Here is a 17,289-nt window from a genome sequence, read left to right as displayed (position 1 = left end):
ATATCGCAATGACATAGAAAACATAAATAAGTGACATATGGGTTCCCGCCGATGCGATATCGCTATCGGCTATCGGCAATACTCTATGCAAGTCTTAAAGCACCCCAATCCTTTACCCCCGATGCAATGCGATACCGTAATCGGCAATCGGCAATCGGCAATATCCTATGCACAATAATAAGGCGCCCAGGTCATACCCCCGATGCGATGCGATATCGCAATCGGCAATCGGCGATACACTATCTATGCACATTGTTATGCCCATTCACCCCGTTGCGATGCGATTTCGCTATCGGCGGTCGGTGGTATGCTATCCATATGGTTATATAACACCAATTCTCCCGATGCGATGCGATATCGCTATCAGCGATCGGGGTTTCAAAATTGTCAACATAAGGATTTAGGTGTTCCCGACGCCCGATTATGATATAGCGCGGATTTCAAAAAAGCCGTTAAATGGAGGGATATTACGATCCATGCATATTTAAAGATTGATCTCTTAAGTAATCGGTCACCCGCACTCAACCGCCAAAATATCCATAGCACGCTTAAGCGGGCCATTCAGCCGAATAATGGTATAATGAGCATTTAAGGGGTGGCAGGTCTTAAATGGCCATTTAATGTAATTGTAAGATCTTCCCATGGATTGTATCCGCGGCCATTTTTAAGAGTTAATCTCTCAGCACGCTTTGATCAGTATATCTTTCCCATATTGGATTTTCATTAGCATATCTCTGTGTTACATTTATTTTCGCCGCTGTGCAGAATTCATCCATAGGAGAAAGCTCAAGCAAGATGGGGAAGAAATCCAAGAAGACCACAGGCACTTCCGCTACACCAGCTGCAGGACAAGCTGTCGTGGACAAAAAGAAGGGCTTGATATCTGATACTACATGTACGGGTCTCGTCAGAGTTACTTGGCAAGGCACCTACAACCTGATTGAAGCCGAAGAACCAGCAAGGACAATAGTAGAAGCTACTGTGGATTTAACTCGGAAGTCTGAGAGTACTCTCAAGGATTTAGCCGACTCTTTCCTTCACAGGATAGCGGCCAGGGAGCAAATTCTCCCATACACAGACGTAGTGCGGTGGGCGATTGAAGAAATCCCAATCTTGGATAGAACCTTCAGCACCAGAGACGGGAGAATTTTTGGGTCATTCAGGGCGGATGATCTAAGGAAAATGTACCATTTGCCCAAGCCAGAGAAGATATATAATAAGGCGTTCCTGGAGAAATTCGCAAATGAAAATGAAGTTGAATCCGAACCCATCCGGGATTGGAGACAAAATCCGGCCAAGCACAAACACGAATCTTCCGGTAAGTACTCGGTTGATTCTCTGGCTTCTCCTTATTGCTATGCTGGAATAATGATGTGTAGATTATGGGGATTGCATGACTCTGCTAATTTTACCATAGAAATGGTCCCTCTAATGGAAGCAGCATGCAACAGTATAATTATGGATTGGGCCACTATCCTTTTTGACAAATTAGCACAAGCTGTGCTTGAGTTTAGAAGCAAGACCCGTATTTCTGAAAGGGTAATTCCCCCATTTTACTACAGTGCCTATATTCTAGATACCCTCTGTTTTAACTCTGAATTCCCCGTACTCGGCTGGAGGTGGACTGCACAAGACCCCACGCCTATTCATATATATCATCAGAAATTGTGGAAATCTTCTTATAAACATCATCTATACCAAGTCTGTAATGGCTTTATGTTGCCTATTTATTATTCCATTTTCGATAAACCTGCTCCCAAGATTTCCTATCAAGCCGGAATTGATTTAACCGGAATAGGTAGATGGTTCGGAGAGGAGAGATTTACCTACATAAGAGTTTTCGGTAGCCAAGCCCGACCTCATGTCCTCCCTTTGTACATACCGGATAAACTGCTAGCAAGGGAAATTTCTTACCAAATCATAGCTGAGAGTGTTACACAAACGCTCAAGAAAAGTAAGAAGCAAGGCTGGCCCTCTTTTCCTTTGAAGTGTGGTGTATATACCTTGCATGATCTCAAACATGCAGAAAAGGAAGCCACAAAAATTCAATCCTTGACTCTGGCGACTCTCCCAAATAGGCATTTCGATCCAAATAAAGTTGCCTATAATGCACTGGAACAGGCCAAACTGACAAGATTTGATCATAAGGAAGATATATTTGACGACCTGTTCTCTTCAGCTGAGTCAATAAATCAGGTTAAATCATTCGCCAAAGCGAAATATAATGATGAAGGGTTGACTGAATTTAATAAACTTAGAGAACAGAGGTTGCAAACTCTGCCTCTAGATTTACTAGCAACAACCCCAACGACATCATCAAGCGAGCCTGGTCGGCAACAATCAAAGGAACCTCTGGTTATAAAAAAGGATCATAAGAAGGAATAGGAGGAAAGGCAGAGAAAAGAGAAAGAGGAACAACAAATGAAAGAGCAGGAGGAAAGACAAAAGAAGGAACAAGAGGAGAAACAAAAGAAAGAGCAGGAAGAAGTGCGGAAGGAGTCCCAAGCCGAAAAGCAAAAACAAACCACCATTGATGTCAATATAGATACTCGTATTGACCCTAAATTGCTCCAGGAATGGAAGCAATTTGACTCTATCATCAGTGGGTTGGAATGTTCCAAGGATACAGACACTTCCAAGACAAACGATACACAGGACATCACTTCACCTCAGGTTCTAAGTGGAACCAGCGGCCCACCCATTTCTAAGGATGTTGAGGTAATACCAAAAGACCCCTCCGACCAAATCATTCTCCAGGTAGAAGATATTCCTCCCCTGGATGTTTTCTACAGCCCGAGGCATAAAGCAGTGGTAAAACGACAAAGGAAAAGAAGGAAGATTGATCAACCTTCCCTTTTCCCAGAGCAAACTGTTACGGGCAGCGTGGTTTGGAAGGAGGAATTCGACCCCTCCGATGACCTGACAAAACTGTCACAGTATGCGGGAGCCTATTCGGCAGCGACAATCGATAAGGCATCGGAGGTAAGTCTTCTACTGAAAACCAAGGATCAAGAAATTTTCGCATTACAGGCAGAATTGGCTGAGACAAAGCAGAAGGCAGAGCAGCAATTGTTGACACAACAGCAAGTGAATAGTCAACTAACTCAGTAATTACAGGCAGAAAATCAAAGGATCGACCAAAGCGCGATCCAGAAACAGAAGGAATTATCAAAGGCATTGGCACAATTAAGGGCAGCAAACGAGCAAATGATGAAAACAAAGGATGAGCAAATTGCTCAATTGTCATCGCAGCTCGAAAAAATAAAGGGCGCTCCACAAGTGGCTGAATTCAGAGCAGAAGCATTACAAATAAACACTGCATTAATATCCCAAATTAAGCTCCTGTGTCAACAAATCGCTCAGGCAGAGCCACTGTGTGAATTAACGACATCCATAAATCAGCAGGTAGAGAAGGCCAGAAATGAATTGGATCAAGCCGAAGAGATCATAACTGCATTTCTTGACTGGCAAGATTCTGATCAAGGGAGAGCAACAAATTTGCCCAGGATCTTAGAAACACATAAGGATATACTCTTCACAGAATGGTAGTCTTAGATGATGAAAGCAGAGAGGGCGGCTTCAAGATGTAAATCAACTTCCAGCAATCTAGTTGAACTAGTTAACAACACTCTCTACTTATCAAATATGATTTCCCAATGTACACCAGGAAAATTGACAACAACAAACACATTGGAGCAATCATGTTATCCTGATTTAGAGGAAAAGGGGAGATTAATCGCTGGGATTAACAGTTTAACCATGGACGCATATTGGCTCTTCCTAATTAAGCCGCATACACAGAGAGCCGCCCTTAAGTGCCTAACAGATGCGATCGGGTATATAATTCCTGATATTCAGGATGCCACCTATGCCGCCCAGCTCAGTTCGCGCCTCAACAAACCTCCTGAAGTAGAGCCAATGCTTGCGATAAGTCAGCTCAGATTTAAAGGCAAGCAGCCTACTTGATGAATCATGCCGCCGATTGCCAGATCGCTGAGGAAAATAGGATCAAGATTTATTGATACCGATTTAGTAGGATTTCAGTTTAATAGATATTTAGATTAATTTAGTATTTATAGACCCTTTCATTGTTTTGGAAAGGGTCGTAAAGTTTTGTACCAGACTTAAAAGACTGAAGTTCGCACTATTGTGCTTCAGTCAAATATTCTTTTATAAAACTGGACCAGTTGTTCTTAATTCGACAAGGAAGCTTTTTATGCAATTGTGCACTATTGTCTTTGTTGAGAATGTTTTTACGTTGAAGGAAGAAATACAAGTAGCGATTGATATTGGGAGTGTCAAGCAGCTCATATGGTATTTCTATCTATGTCTGAATTCATTCCTTTCATATGAATTGTTATGTGATTATTCTTGCTATTATTGATTATATGCATTCGCTGTGACAACAGATCTATATTCATTCCACTATTGGATGTTTTATGATGTGTTTTTTTTAATCATGTATATGTCAATGATACAAACGATAAGTGTGGTAATATCGCTTCAATCGCTTTGCTTAACTATTTAAGCATAGTAATCATGAATGAAATAATGTTTATGTCCGTTAAATAGAGTCATCTATATGCCTGTTTATATACATAGATCATCAAGCGCTGCACTTTAAAGCTCAATAGGTTCCCGGGATAGATCATAATTTATGTATTCTTGTTAATATTTTAGTTATTCGCTCACCGTTAGTCTAGTTTATAAATCATCCATTCATCTCATTTATCCACTTTTGGGAAACTGGTCCCATTATCCCCAGTCGGAGCCACTATTCCAAATGGAAAAGGAGTTGTACTAAGGTCCGGACCGGGTGGTTATCCCCGATGTTGTTGCAGCGATTTTCGAGGCATCAACATTTTTGGCGCTAGAAGGAGGGCTAACTGTGAATGGCAAACAAACCCAAATTTGCAAGCCATTCTAAGAGTAAATCTCCCTCCGAATCCCCTCGAACTTCTCATTCGCATGCTGGCTCTCCAGTATCCAAACAAGAAGAAGAAGAATCAACTACCACTACTCAAACCCATCATACTCTAGAACAATTAAGTCTTGAATCACCTGAAGTCCAATCTCTTATCCACAAAGTTCAGAGCTTCTCGATTTCACCACAGAAATCTGAGGTATCAAAAAGCAGTGCAACTTCGCAGTTCAATTTATCTCATCCTCTCACCAGACTTCAGAGCGAAAAGCTCGGTATTGAACCCACTGAGTTCCCTTTACCCAAAAGGAAAAAGGCAAAGAAATATACTGAAGAATCTGACAGTGGAGAGCTTTCATCCACATCCTCCATTTCAACTTCCTATCTGCAAAGTCAACCATCCACTCCCCCATTACATATTGTTGTTCACCAGGGATTAGAAGCTTCAACATCCCATCCTGCTCACTCCTCAACATTATTTCCTTCCCAGACATCTGGAATTCCAGTGGTAGTATCAACCACTACTGCTATTGTAATGGCAGATCCATGGACCAGACCTGGTGCAGTCAATATGCCTGCACCATTGCATCCATTACCAGATTATCCTGAAAAATGGCTACCCAAGTTTAATCCAGATGATGGGACCCAGGATGAGGAACACATTAATAATTTCATGTTAGCAGTCAACTTGAAAGGAGTAACAGAACAAGATGTTGTTGTTAGACTTTTCCCTTACACCTTGCAAGGATCAGCAGGATCTTGGTATTTCTCTTTACCCTCTGGTTCCATTACCAGTTGGAACACTTGCCAAGAGCAGTTTCTTACCAAATATGGAGATGATAGGTCTTTGGCTACCCTAATAATCGATCTCTCCAATCTGAGAATAGAGCATAGGGAACCAATTAAGGAATTTAATGCCCGCTTCAATAAACTCCTGAATAAAATCCCTACAGCCTCCAAACCAAGTGAACAAATTCGAAGCGAATGGTATATCACCGCCCTACCTGCCAATATAGCCATTTTTGTAGACAGGGCTGGGAAACCTACCTTAGCTGAAAACATGAGAGAAGCACTTGCTGTTGAAAAGCGCATCAATGCTCTAGAGAAGAAAGCTACTCTGGAAGACAGAAAAGCCAAGAAAGTCTCTTTTAAAGATGACTCAAGGAAGTAGACCCCAAAAGACCCATACGACATGGAGGGTTTACAAAAAGTCCTAAAAACTTTATCAAATGAAATGGTTGAAATAAAGAAACAGGTAGCCGAAACCTCAACCAAAAGACCCTTTAGGACTTACAAGAGAAATGAATCAAAGCCACCAAATGTCATATCTAATGCAGATTCAGAGCAAGAAGAAGAAGAGGAAGAGGAAACGATCTTACCAACTGATGATGAGGAAGAAGTAGTGGAATGTCATGGAATGTGGGATTTTATACTCCCCAACTCTGATACCGATAATGAAGAAGAAGCATTCCCAGTCACTACTAGGAGCAAAAGTACTTCTGAACCTGTTCAGGTAACATCAAAGAAAAGGAGTGCTGGTGCTGCTACAACCAAGGAAAAGACACCTGCAAAGAAATCACCTGTAGCAGCTCCCCAAAACCAGCCTTCAACTTCTAGTACTCCTTCAACATCCAAAACATTAGTGGTATCCGATTCAATGGAGTACAACATTGTTGATGACATGAAGAAAACTAAAGCAAACATTACCATGTTTGAACTTAGTAAATTAAAGCATCAGCAGAAATTACTTCTTAAAGAATTGAATGCTGTTCCCTCTACACCTCTTCCCAGTGCTAAAGCTACTAATGATTCAGGCCAACCTCCTCCAGGTATGGTTGAAGCTACCGATTCAGTTTTGATTGGAGATAGATCAAATTCTCATACTCCACCCTTCCTTCTAACCTATGAGATCTATAACAGAAACCTACACAACTGTTTAATTGACTCAGGGGCATCGTCTAACATAATGCCAGCTTCAGTTTGTTCTAAACTGAACATTGAACCCTAGAAGTCTGCTATCCATATTGTACAGTTGGACAAGACCAAAGTGCAGGTTGTGGGAGAAATTAATTCTGTAACTATCAGGTTGTCTGCTGATCCCAGAGTAGTACAAAGGATTGACATCCTAATAGCCGATATACCTGAATTTTACGGTTTAATTTTGAGTAGGGATTAGTCCGAAAAATTTCATGGGTATATTTCCACTGATTGGTCACATATGTGGCTTCCCTATAAGGGTAAGCCAAATCAAATAAAGATCGATCGAGAGAAACATATGACCCACACAGTTACTGAATTTGAGCAAGAAAACCAACCCGTAGCGTTCAACAACAACATTTTGGGGAATTATTCATCAGAGTCATTCTTTGGCAACTTTGTTGCCCAACCATCCCCTTTCTCAGTCAATCATTTTACATCTCAGATTGAGAATTTTTCACAAACAGATAGGTCTAGATGTTTCAATGACGCTGAGAAAACTGTAAATACATTTGTTAATACTTCTTTATTTTGGTCATTATATTTCAATGGGTCCAAGTCTAGCGAGGGCTCAGGAGCAGGATGTATTTTGGTTAGCCCACAAGGAGAAAAGATAATGCTGTCCTGTAGGCTAGAATTTGAATGTACTAACAATACAGCCGAATATGAAGCCTTAGTCCAGGGATTATATAAAGCAATCGGCCTTAAAGTGCAATATCTAAAAGTATTTGGCAATTCTGAAATTATTGTTAAACAGGTGAGGAATGCAATTCATTGTCTTTCAAATCACCTCAAGCATTATCAATCGCTAGTACAAGAACTTACCTCTCACTTTACCGCATTCAACATTTCCTCCATTCCCAGGTCTCAAAACTCGGCAGCCGATCTCCTAGCTAATGTAGCTTCCAAGCTCCTACCTTCTGAAGACTACAGCCCAGATAGATTTTCCGTAGAATTGCTTTTTAGGCCTTCAATTCCTGACAATGTCACTAATTGGAGAGTATTCAACCATGATGAGGATATTTTACAATTCTTAACTTCTGAGAAGTCCTATGATAATCAAATCATTGAGGAAGATGAGCATGACTCCCACATGAGAGAAACACCTCAGGAAAATGCAATTCCTAAGCCTGTGGTAAAGCTAGAAGATCTTTATGATATTAAAGACAGGTTTAAACCTGTAACTAATGCAAAGCTCCAAAGCTCTACCCTAAGGTTTGAATTGATAAATCTAGGTACTAAACAAGCTCCTCAAAATATTAATTTAGGATTAGGACTTTCCTTTGAAGAGAAAGAGGCATTCATTAAACTGTTAAGAAAAAATAAATAGGTTTTTGCTTGGAAATATGATGATTTGAAGACTTATGATACATCCATTATCCAGCATACCATTCCGGTACTCCCCGATCAGAAACCGATTCAGCAGAAGTTAAGAAAAATACATCCAAATTTAGAGAGCCAGATAAAATCAGAACTTAACAAACTCTTGAAAGCCAAGATTATTTTTCCTGTCCGACATTCAAACTGGGTCTCTAATATGGTGCCAGTCAGAAAGAAAAATGGCGACATTCGGATTTGTATTGATTTCAGAAATTTGAACAAAGCAAGCTTGAAAGACAATTTCCCATTGCCTACTATGGAGCAAATACTTCAATCAGTAGCAGGCTCTGAATTGATGTCCTTTCTAGATGGTTTCTCAGGATATAACCAAGTCTTGGTTCATCCTGATGACCAGCTTAAGACTACATTCAGAACAAAATGGGGAACATATGCATATTAGAAAATGCCTTTCGGACTTATAAATGCAGGAGTGACATTCCAAAGAGCTATGGATATAGCTTTTAGAGGGTTGATTAATAGAACAGTAGTCGTCTATCTAGACGATATTACTGTATTCTCTAAGGAGAGGTATAATCATTTGCATGATCTAAATCAAATCTTTCAACGTTGCAAAAGATATGGTATTTCTCTTAACCCTAAAAAGTCTTTCTTTGCTCTTGATCAAGGGAAGCTCTTGGGTTTTATTGTGTCCAAAGATGGCATTTATATTGATCCTGATCGGATCAAAGAAATCTCTGAAATCCCTTTCCCGCACAATAAAAAATCGATGCAGTCATTTTTAGGCCAGATCAATTTTGTTAAAAGATTTGTTCCAGATTTTTCTCAAATTATTTTACCACTTCAAACAATGATTAAGAAGAATTCAGTCTTTAAGTGGGGATCAGCAGAAAAAGAAGCTTTTGATCTAATCAAGCAATCAATAATCAATGCCCCAGCCTTAAATACTCCAAATTTTTCTAATCATTTTACATTGTATACCATCACATCCAACTCCTCGTATGCTGCAGTACTCACGCAACTAAATGATCACAATCTGGAAGCACCCATTTCATTTTTTAGCTCAAATCTTCAGGGTGCTGAATTGAATTACTCCGATGTAGAAAAACAAGCCTTTGCTGTATTTAAAGCAGTCAAGCATTATAGACCCTTCCTTTTGAAAACCCACACAAAAGTTATAGTTCCTTTCCCGACAGTTAGGCAGCTATTAATCCAAAAAGAACTGGGTGAAAAAAGGGCAAATTGGGTCACAGCACTTCAAGAATATGACTTAGAAATTAAACCAGCAAAGATTGTTAGAGGTCAAGGTTTTTGCAGGATATTGGCAGGAGCATCCAACATTCCAGAATCAGGCGATACAAATCAAACTGAAGAAATCAATCAGATAAGTGTCACTAATTCTGAATCTCAATATGAAGATTTAATCTTTTATTTAAAGAATGGTTATGCGCCTCCAAACCTGTGTTATAAAAACAAAAGGGCCATTAGGTTAAAAGCAAATAATTTCACAATTATTGATGATGTGCTTTTTAAGCAGAATTATGATTCTATCTTATTAAGATGCCTTGAGAAGCCTGAAGCACAAAAGGTTTTGCAGGAGTTACATGATGGACCAGCAGGAGGACATTTTGGAGCTGATATAACAGCTCACAAAATTATTCATGCTGGATACTATTGGCCTACTCTGTTTAAAGATGCCCACGAGTATGTAAGGAAATGCCTCAATTGCCAAACTTCTAGTGGAAGACAACGTAAACCAGCTTTCCCTCTGCAACCAGTCAACATTGAACAACCATTTGAGCAATGGGGATTGGATATCATTGGGGAAATTACTCCACCGTCTTCCAAACAGCATAAGTATATCCTTACTGCTACCGATTATTTTACTAAGTGGGTTGAGGCAATCCCTTTGAAGACAACAAATTCTGAAGCAATCATTGAATTCATAGATCAATTCATCATTACCAGGTTTGGTGTCCCAAATGCTCTTGTTTTTGATAATGCATCTTATTTCTCAGGCAATGCTATGTTTGATTTCGCTATTAAAAGAGGATTTAAATTGAAATATTCTGCTAATTACTATCCCCAGGGTAATGGTTTAGCGGAATCTACTAATACAAATCTGATCAAAATCATTAAGCGAACTATAGAACAAAATCATAAAAACTGGCACAAATCCTTAATGTTTGCATTATGGGCTGATAGGATAACACAGAAAGCTTCTATAGGATCTTCCCCATTCAATCTCGTGTATGGAAAAGAAGCAGTACTGCCCACAAATCTTGTTCTTCCTTCTCTAGCCCTAATTCAGTTCATTGAGGAAAGTCCTTCCTCTTCTATGCAGTTAAGACATGATCAAATTCTAAAATTAGAAGAGGAAAGAGAAAAAGCTAGGGTTACTCATGCCAAACATCAGCAAATCATCAAAGCAGCTTTTGATTCAGTCTCATCCGGTTCAAAACAATTTCAAGTCGGTGATTTAGTTCTGAAATGGGACAAAGCCCATGAGGACAAGGGAAAGCACACCAAGTTCCAGAAGATGTGGCTTGGACCATTTCAAATCTGTGAAAAGATAGGCCATTCGACCTTTATATTGCAAGACTTATCAGGGTTGAGAGATTCTCTCCCTGTTAATGGCCTTATCTTGAAGAAATTCTTTAATTGAGGAGGTAACCCCTTCTCCTTTTAGTTTGATAGATTTTTGTAGTTTGTAGGATTTGCAGAAAATAATGTTGTAAGGTATCTACTATTGACCTTTGCTGTGTTTGAAAATTTGATCTACAGGAGTACAGTGATATTTGCTTTTAAAATAATAGAACTCTTAACCAAAAGGGATAATTTCTAGGAAATTAGGTATCATTGTATTCTGAAACCACATTTCAAGTTTTGTGAACTCCTCTCAAAAGTTTAAAAGTATTGTAAATCATTTTCTGTTTTCAAATTGGTCTCAAAAAGTTATCAATATCAAGATAGAAGCTAATCCAATTTCAGCATCTTCAACTCTTACCCTGTCATCCATTTACTCTTAAGGAGAAGATTGTTCATCCCATTCACTAAAGTTTATGATTACTCAGAGTGTAATTCTAAAATATCTGATATTAAAGATAAGAGGTCTTATTACAAGCCTGCTTACCATGTTCATAGGGAAATAGTTTAACCGACATTACCAATACTGCATACCAAAACAGGGTAATGGCTTGAAATTATAAGACAAGGGGTCTCATCACGAGCCAGCTTGTTCGGTTAGATTACTACCAGTGAATGGCATTGTCAATAGCTGGCCACCAAACCAGGACAATGGCTTTTTATCTTATCAATAACAGAAAAAGGAAATGAAATACAAAATATGAAAACATGTTTTGAATTCATTATGTTAATCACACTCTTAATTGGATGGAACAATGGACAATAGCATGGTTAAAAGGTATCCCTGTCGAAACTATAAATGTTTGCTGGCAGCAGAGGCTCTACCTATGACAGAGGAGTTCACTTTAAAAGCTGATTTGGAAAAGTTTTCTGTTTTATCATTATAAACCCATAGAGGCCTATTTAAAACTTAGAATGTATCTATTTTCTTTAAAAAGAGAGGAAATTAGCAAAAAATAGATTCATTTTACTTGGAATGCATATATACCTAGTTATATTAGAATTTTCCCCTTTGATTAGAACTCTATTTTGCAAAAGTTTAAGTATTTCTGTGCTTTTCAGAGATAACTGGTTCTTCCAGCGAATCGCCAATTGTTGTGCCCTACAACAACCCCCCATTTTCATATCATTTATATTTACAAAATTATTATATGAGATGGGTCCCTTTAGAAGTTAATTGGTATCAATATTGCATTATTTGAAAAAGGTCCGCAAACTAAATGAAGACATTATATAAAACCTTTTGAAGAACCCATTTTTGATCAAATAAAATAATCTTTTATCATTGCGATAAAGCGATCGCAAGATCGCATATCGCAATGACATAGAAAACACAAATAAGTGACATATGGGTTCCCGCCGATGCGATATCGCTATCGGCTATCGGCAATACTCTATGCAAGTCTTAAAGCACCCCAAGCCTTTACCCCCGATGCGATGCGATATCGCAATCGGCAATCGGCAATCGGCAATATCCTATGCACAATAATAAGGCGCCCAGGTCATACCCCCGATGCGATGCGATATCGCAATCGGCAATCGGCGATACACTATCTATGCACATTGTTATGCCCATTCACCCCGTTGCGATGCGATTTTGCTATCGGCGGTCGATGGTATGCTATCCATATGGTTATATAACACCAATTCTCCCGATGCGATGCGATATCGCTATCGGCAATCGGGGTTTCAAAATTGTCAACATAAGGATTTAGGTGTTCCCGACGCCCGATTATGATATAGCGCGGATTTCAAAAAAGCCGTTAAATGGAGGGATATTACGATCCATGCATATTTAAAGCTTGATCTCTTAAGTAATCGGTCACCCGCACTCAATCGCCAAAATATCCATAGCACGCTTAAGCGGGCCATTCAGCCGAATAATGGTATAATGAGCATTTAAGGGGTGGCAGGTCTTAAACGGCCATTTAATGTAATTGTAAGATCTTCCCATGGATTGTATCCGCGGCCATTTTTAAGAGTTAATCTCTCAGCACGCTTTGATCAGTATATCTTTCCCATATTGGATTTTCATTAGCATATCTCTGTGTTACGTTTATTTTCGCCGTTGTGCAGAATTCATCCATAGGAGAAAGCTCAAGCAAGATGGGGAAGAAATCCAAGAAGACCACAGGCACTTCCACTACACCAGCTACAGGACAAGCTGTCGTGGACAAAAAGAAGGGCTTGATATCTGATACTACATGTACGGGTCTCGTCAGAGTTACTTGGCAAGGCACCTACAACCTGATTGAAGCCGAAGAACCAACAAGGACAATAGTAGAAGCTACTGTGGATTTAAATCGGAAGTCTGAGAGTACTCTCAAGGATTTAGCCGACTCTTTCCTTCACCGGATAGCGGCCAAGGAGCAAATTCTCCCATACACAGACGTAGTGCGGTGGGCGATTGAAGAAATCCCAATCTTGGATAGAACCTTCAGCACTAGAGACGGGAGAATTTTCGGGTCATTCAGGGCGGATGATCTAAGGCAAATGTACCATTTTCCCAAGCCGGAGAAGATATATAATAAGGCATTCCTGGAGAAATTCGCAAATGAAAATGAAGTTGAATCCGAACCCATCCGAGATTGGAGACAAAATCCGGCCAAGCAAAAACACGAATCTTCCGGTAAGTACTCGGTTGATTCTCTGGCTTCTCCTTATTGCTATGCTGGAATAATGATGTGTAGATTATGGGGATTGCATGACTCTGCTAATTTTACCATAGAAATGGTCCCTCTAATGGAAGCAGCATGCAACAGTATAATTATGGATTGGGCCACTATCCTTTCTGACAAATTAGCACAAGCTGTGCTTGAGTTTAGAAGCAAGACCCGTATTTCTGAAAGGGTAATTCCCCCATTTTACTACAGTGCCTATATTCTAGATACCCTCTGTTTTAACTCTGAATTCCCCGTACTCGGCTGGAGGTGGAATGCACAAGACCCCACGCCTATTCATATATATCATCAGAAATTGTGGAAATCTTCTTATAAACATCATCTATACCAAGTCTGTAATGGCTTTATGTTGCCTATTTATTATTCCATTTTCGATAAACCTGCTCCCAAGATTTCCTATCAAGCCGGAATTGATTTAACCGGAATAGGTAGATGGTTCGGAGAGGAGAGATTTACCTACATAAGAGTTTTCAGTAGCCAAGCCCGACCTCATGTCCTCCCTTTGTACATACCGGATAAACTGCTAGCGAGGGAAATTTCTTACCAAATCATAGCTGAGAGTGTTACACAAACACTCAAGAAAAATAAGAAGCAAGGCTGGCCCTCTTTTCCTTTGAAGTGTGGTGTATATACCTTGCATGATCTCAAACATGCAGAAAAGGAAGCCACAAAAATTCAATCCTTGACTCTGGCGACTCTCCCAAATAGGCATTTCGATCCAAATAAAGTTGCCTATAATGCACTGGAACAGGCCAAACTGACAAGATTTGATCATAAGGAAGATATATTTGACGACCTGTTCTCTTCAGCTGAGTCAATAAATCAGGTTAAATCATTCGCCAAAGTGAAATATAATGATGAAGGGTTGACTGAATTTAATAAACTTAGAGAACAGAGGTTGCAAACTCTGCCTCTAGATTTACTAGCAACAACCCCAGCGACATCATCAAGCGAGCCTGGTCGGCAACAGTCAAAGGAACCTCCGGTTATAACAAAGGATCATAAGAAGGAACAGGAGGAAAGGCAGAGAAAAGAGAAAGAGGAACAGCAAATGAAAGAGCAGGAGGAAAGACAAAAGAAGGAACAAGAGGAGCAACAGAAGAAAGAGCAGGAAGAAGTGCGGAAGGAGTCCCAAGCCGAAAAGCAAAAACAAACCACCATTGATGTCAATATAGATACTCGTATTGACCCTAAATTGCTCCAGGAATGGAAGCAATTTGACTCTATCATCAGTGGGTTGGAATGTTCCAAGGATACAGACACTTCCAAGACAAACGATACACAGGACATCACTTCACCTCAGGTTCTAAGTGGAACCAGCGGCCCACCCATTTCTAAGGATGTTGAGGTAATACCAAAAGACCCCTCCGACCAAATCATTCTCCAGGTAAAGGATATTCCTCCCCTGGATGTTTTCTACAGCCCGAGGTTTAAAGTAGTGGTAAAACGACAAAGGAAAAGAAGGAAGATTGATCAACCTTCCCTTTTCCCAGAGCAAACTGTTACGGGCAGCGTGGTTTGGAAGGAGGAATTTGAACCCTCCGATAACCTGACAAAACTGTCACAGTATGCGGGAGCCTATTCGGCAGCGACAATCGATAAGGCATCGGAGGTAAGTCTTCTACTGAAAACCAAGGATCAAGAAATTTTTGCATTACAGGCAGAATTGGCTGAGACAAAGCAGAAGGCAGAGTAGCAATTTTTGACACAACAGCAAGTGAGCAGTCAACTAACTCAGCAATTATAGGTAGAAAAGCAAAGCATCGACCAAAGCGCGATCCAGAAACAGAAGGAATTATCAGAGGCATTGGCACAATTAAGGGCAGCAAACGAGCAAATGATGAAAACAAAGGATGAGCAAATTGCTCAATTGTCATCGCAGCTCGAAAAAATAAAATGCGCTCCACAAGTGGCTGAATTCAGAGCAGAAGCATTACAAATAAACACTGCATTAATATCCCAAATTAAGCTCCTGTGTCAACAAATCGCTTAGGCAGAGCCACGGTGTGAATTAACGACATCCATAAATCAGCAGGTAGAGAAGGCCAGAAATGAATTGGATCAAGCCGAAGAGATCATAACTGCATTTCTTGACTGGCAAGATTCTGATCAAGGGAGAGCAACAAATTTTCCCAGGATCTTAGAAACACATAAGGATATACTCTTCACAGAATGGCAGTCTCAGATGATGAAAGCAGAGAGGGCGGCTTCAAGATGTAAATCAACTTCCAGCAATCTAGTTGAACTAGTTAACAACACTCTCTACTTATCAAATATGATTTCCCAATGTACACCAGGAAAATTGACAACAACAAACACATTGGAGCAATCATGTTATCCTGATTTAGAGGAAAAGGGGAGATTAATCGCTGGGATTAACAGTTTAACCATGGACGCATATTGGCTCTTCCTAATTAAGCTGCATACACAGAGAGTCGCCCTTAAGTGCCTAACAGATGCGATCGGGTATATAATTCCCGATATTCAGGATGCCACCTATGCCGCCCAGCTCAGTTCGCGCCTCAACAAACCTCCTGAAGTAGAGCCAATGCTTGCGATAAGTCAGCTCATATTTAAAGGCAAGCAGCCTACTTGATGAATCATGCCGCCGATTGCCAGATCGCTGAGGAAAATAGGATCAAGATTTATTGATACCGATTTAGTAGGATTTCAGTTTAATAGATATTTAGATTAATTTATTATTTATAGACCCTTTCATTCTTTTGGAAAGGGTCGTAAAGTTTTGTACCAGACTTAAAAGACTGAAGTTCGCACTATTGTGCTTCAGTCAAATATTCTTTTATAAAACTGGACCAGTTGTTCTTAATTCGACAAGGAAGCTTTTTATGCAATTGTGCACTATTGTCTTTGTTGAGAATGTTTTTGCGTTGAAGGAAGAACTACAAGTAGCGATTGATATTGGGAGTGTCAAGCAGCTCATATGGTATTTCTATCTATGTCTGAATTCATTCCTTTCATATGAATTGTTATGTGATTATTCTTGCTATTATTGATTATATGCATGCGCTGTGACAGCAGATCTATATTCATTCCACTATTGGATGTTTTATGATGTGTTTTTTTTAATCATGTATATGTCAATGATATAAACGATAAGTGTGGTAATATCGCTTCAATCGCTTTGCTTAACTATTTAAGCATAGTAATCATGAATGAAATAATGTCTATGTCTGTTAAATAGAGTCATCTATATGCTTGTTTATATACATAGATCATCAAGCGCTGCACTTTAAAGCTCAATAGGTTCCCGGGATAGATCATAATTTATGTATTCTTGTTAATAGTTTAGTTATTCGCTCACCGTTAGTCTAGTTTATAAATCATCCATTCATCCCGTTTATCCACTTTTGGGAAACTGGTCCCATTATCCCCAGTCGGAGCCACTATTCCAAATGGAAAAGGAGCTGTACTAAGGTCCGGACCGGGTGGTTATCCCCGATGTTGTTGCAGCGATTTTCGAGGCATCAACAGAACCCCATTAAAAATATTAATTATTTTAATAAAATACAATCCGAGTGGAATTTCACCAAATTGTTTTTGGGTTCTTTAGAACTCATGTGCCTTAGCCTCTCCACCAATTTTCATGGACAGAGCATATCCTATGCTACCAAAAACTAACACTCCTTCTTAGCGAGGAAAGTGCTTTAGCAACAATGTCCAACTGAATGCTACTCTATCTCTGAAGCACCTCCTTTCCGCACTATT

Source organism: Pinus tabuliformis, chromosome 6, assembly GCF_031772625.1.
Source record: "Pinus tabuliformis cultivar Carrire ecotype Pingquan chromosome 6, CPIR1, whole genome shotgun sequence".
NCBI classification, from domain to species: Eukaryota; Viridiplantae; Streptophyta; class Pinopsida; order Pinales; family Pinaceae; genus Pinus; species Pinus tabuliformis.
Note: the sequence above shows the minus strand (reverse complement) of the source record.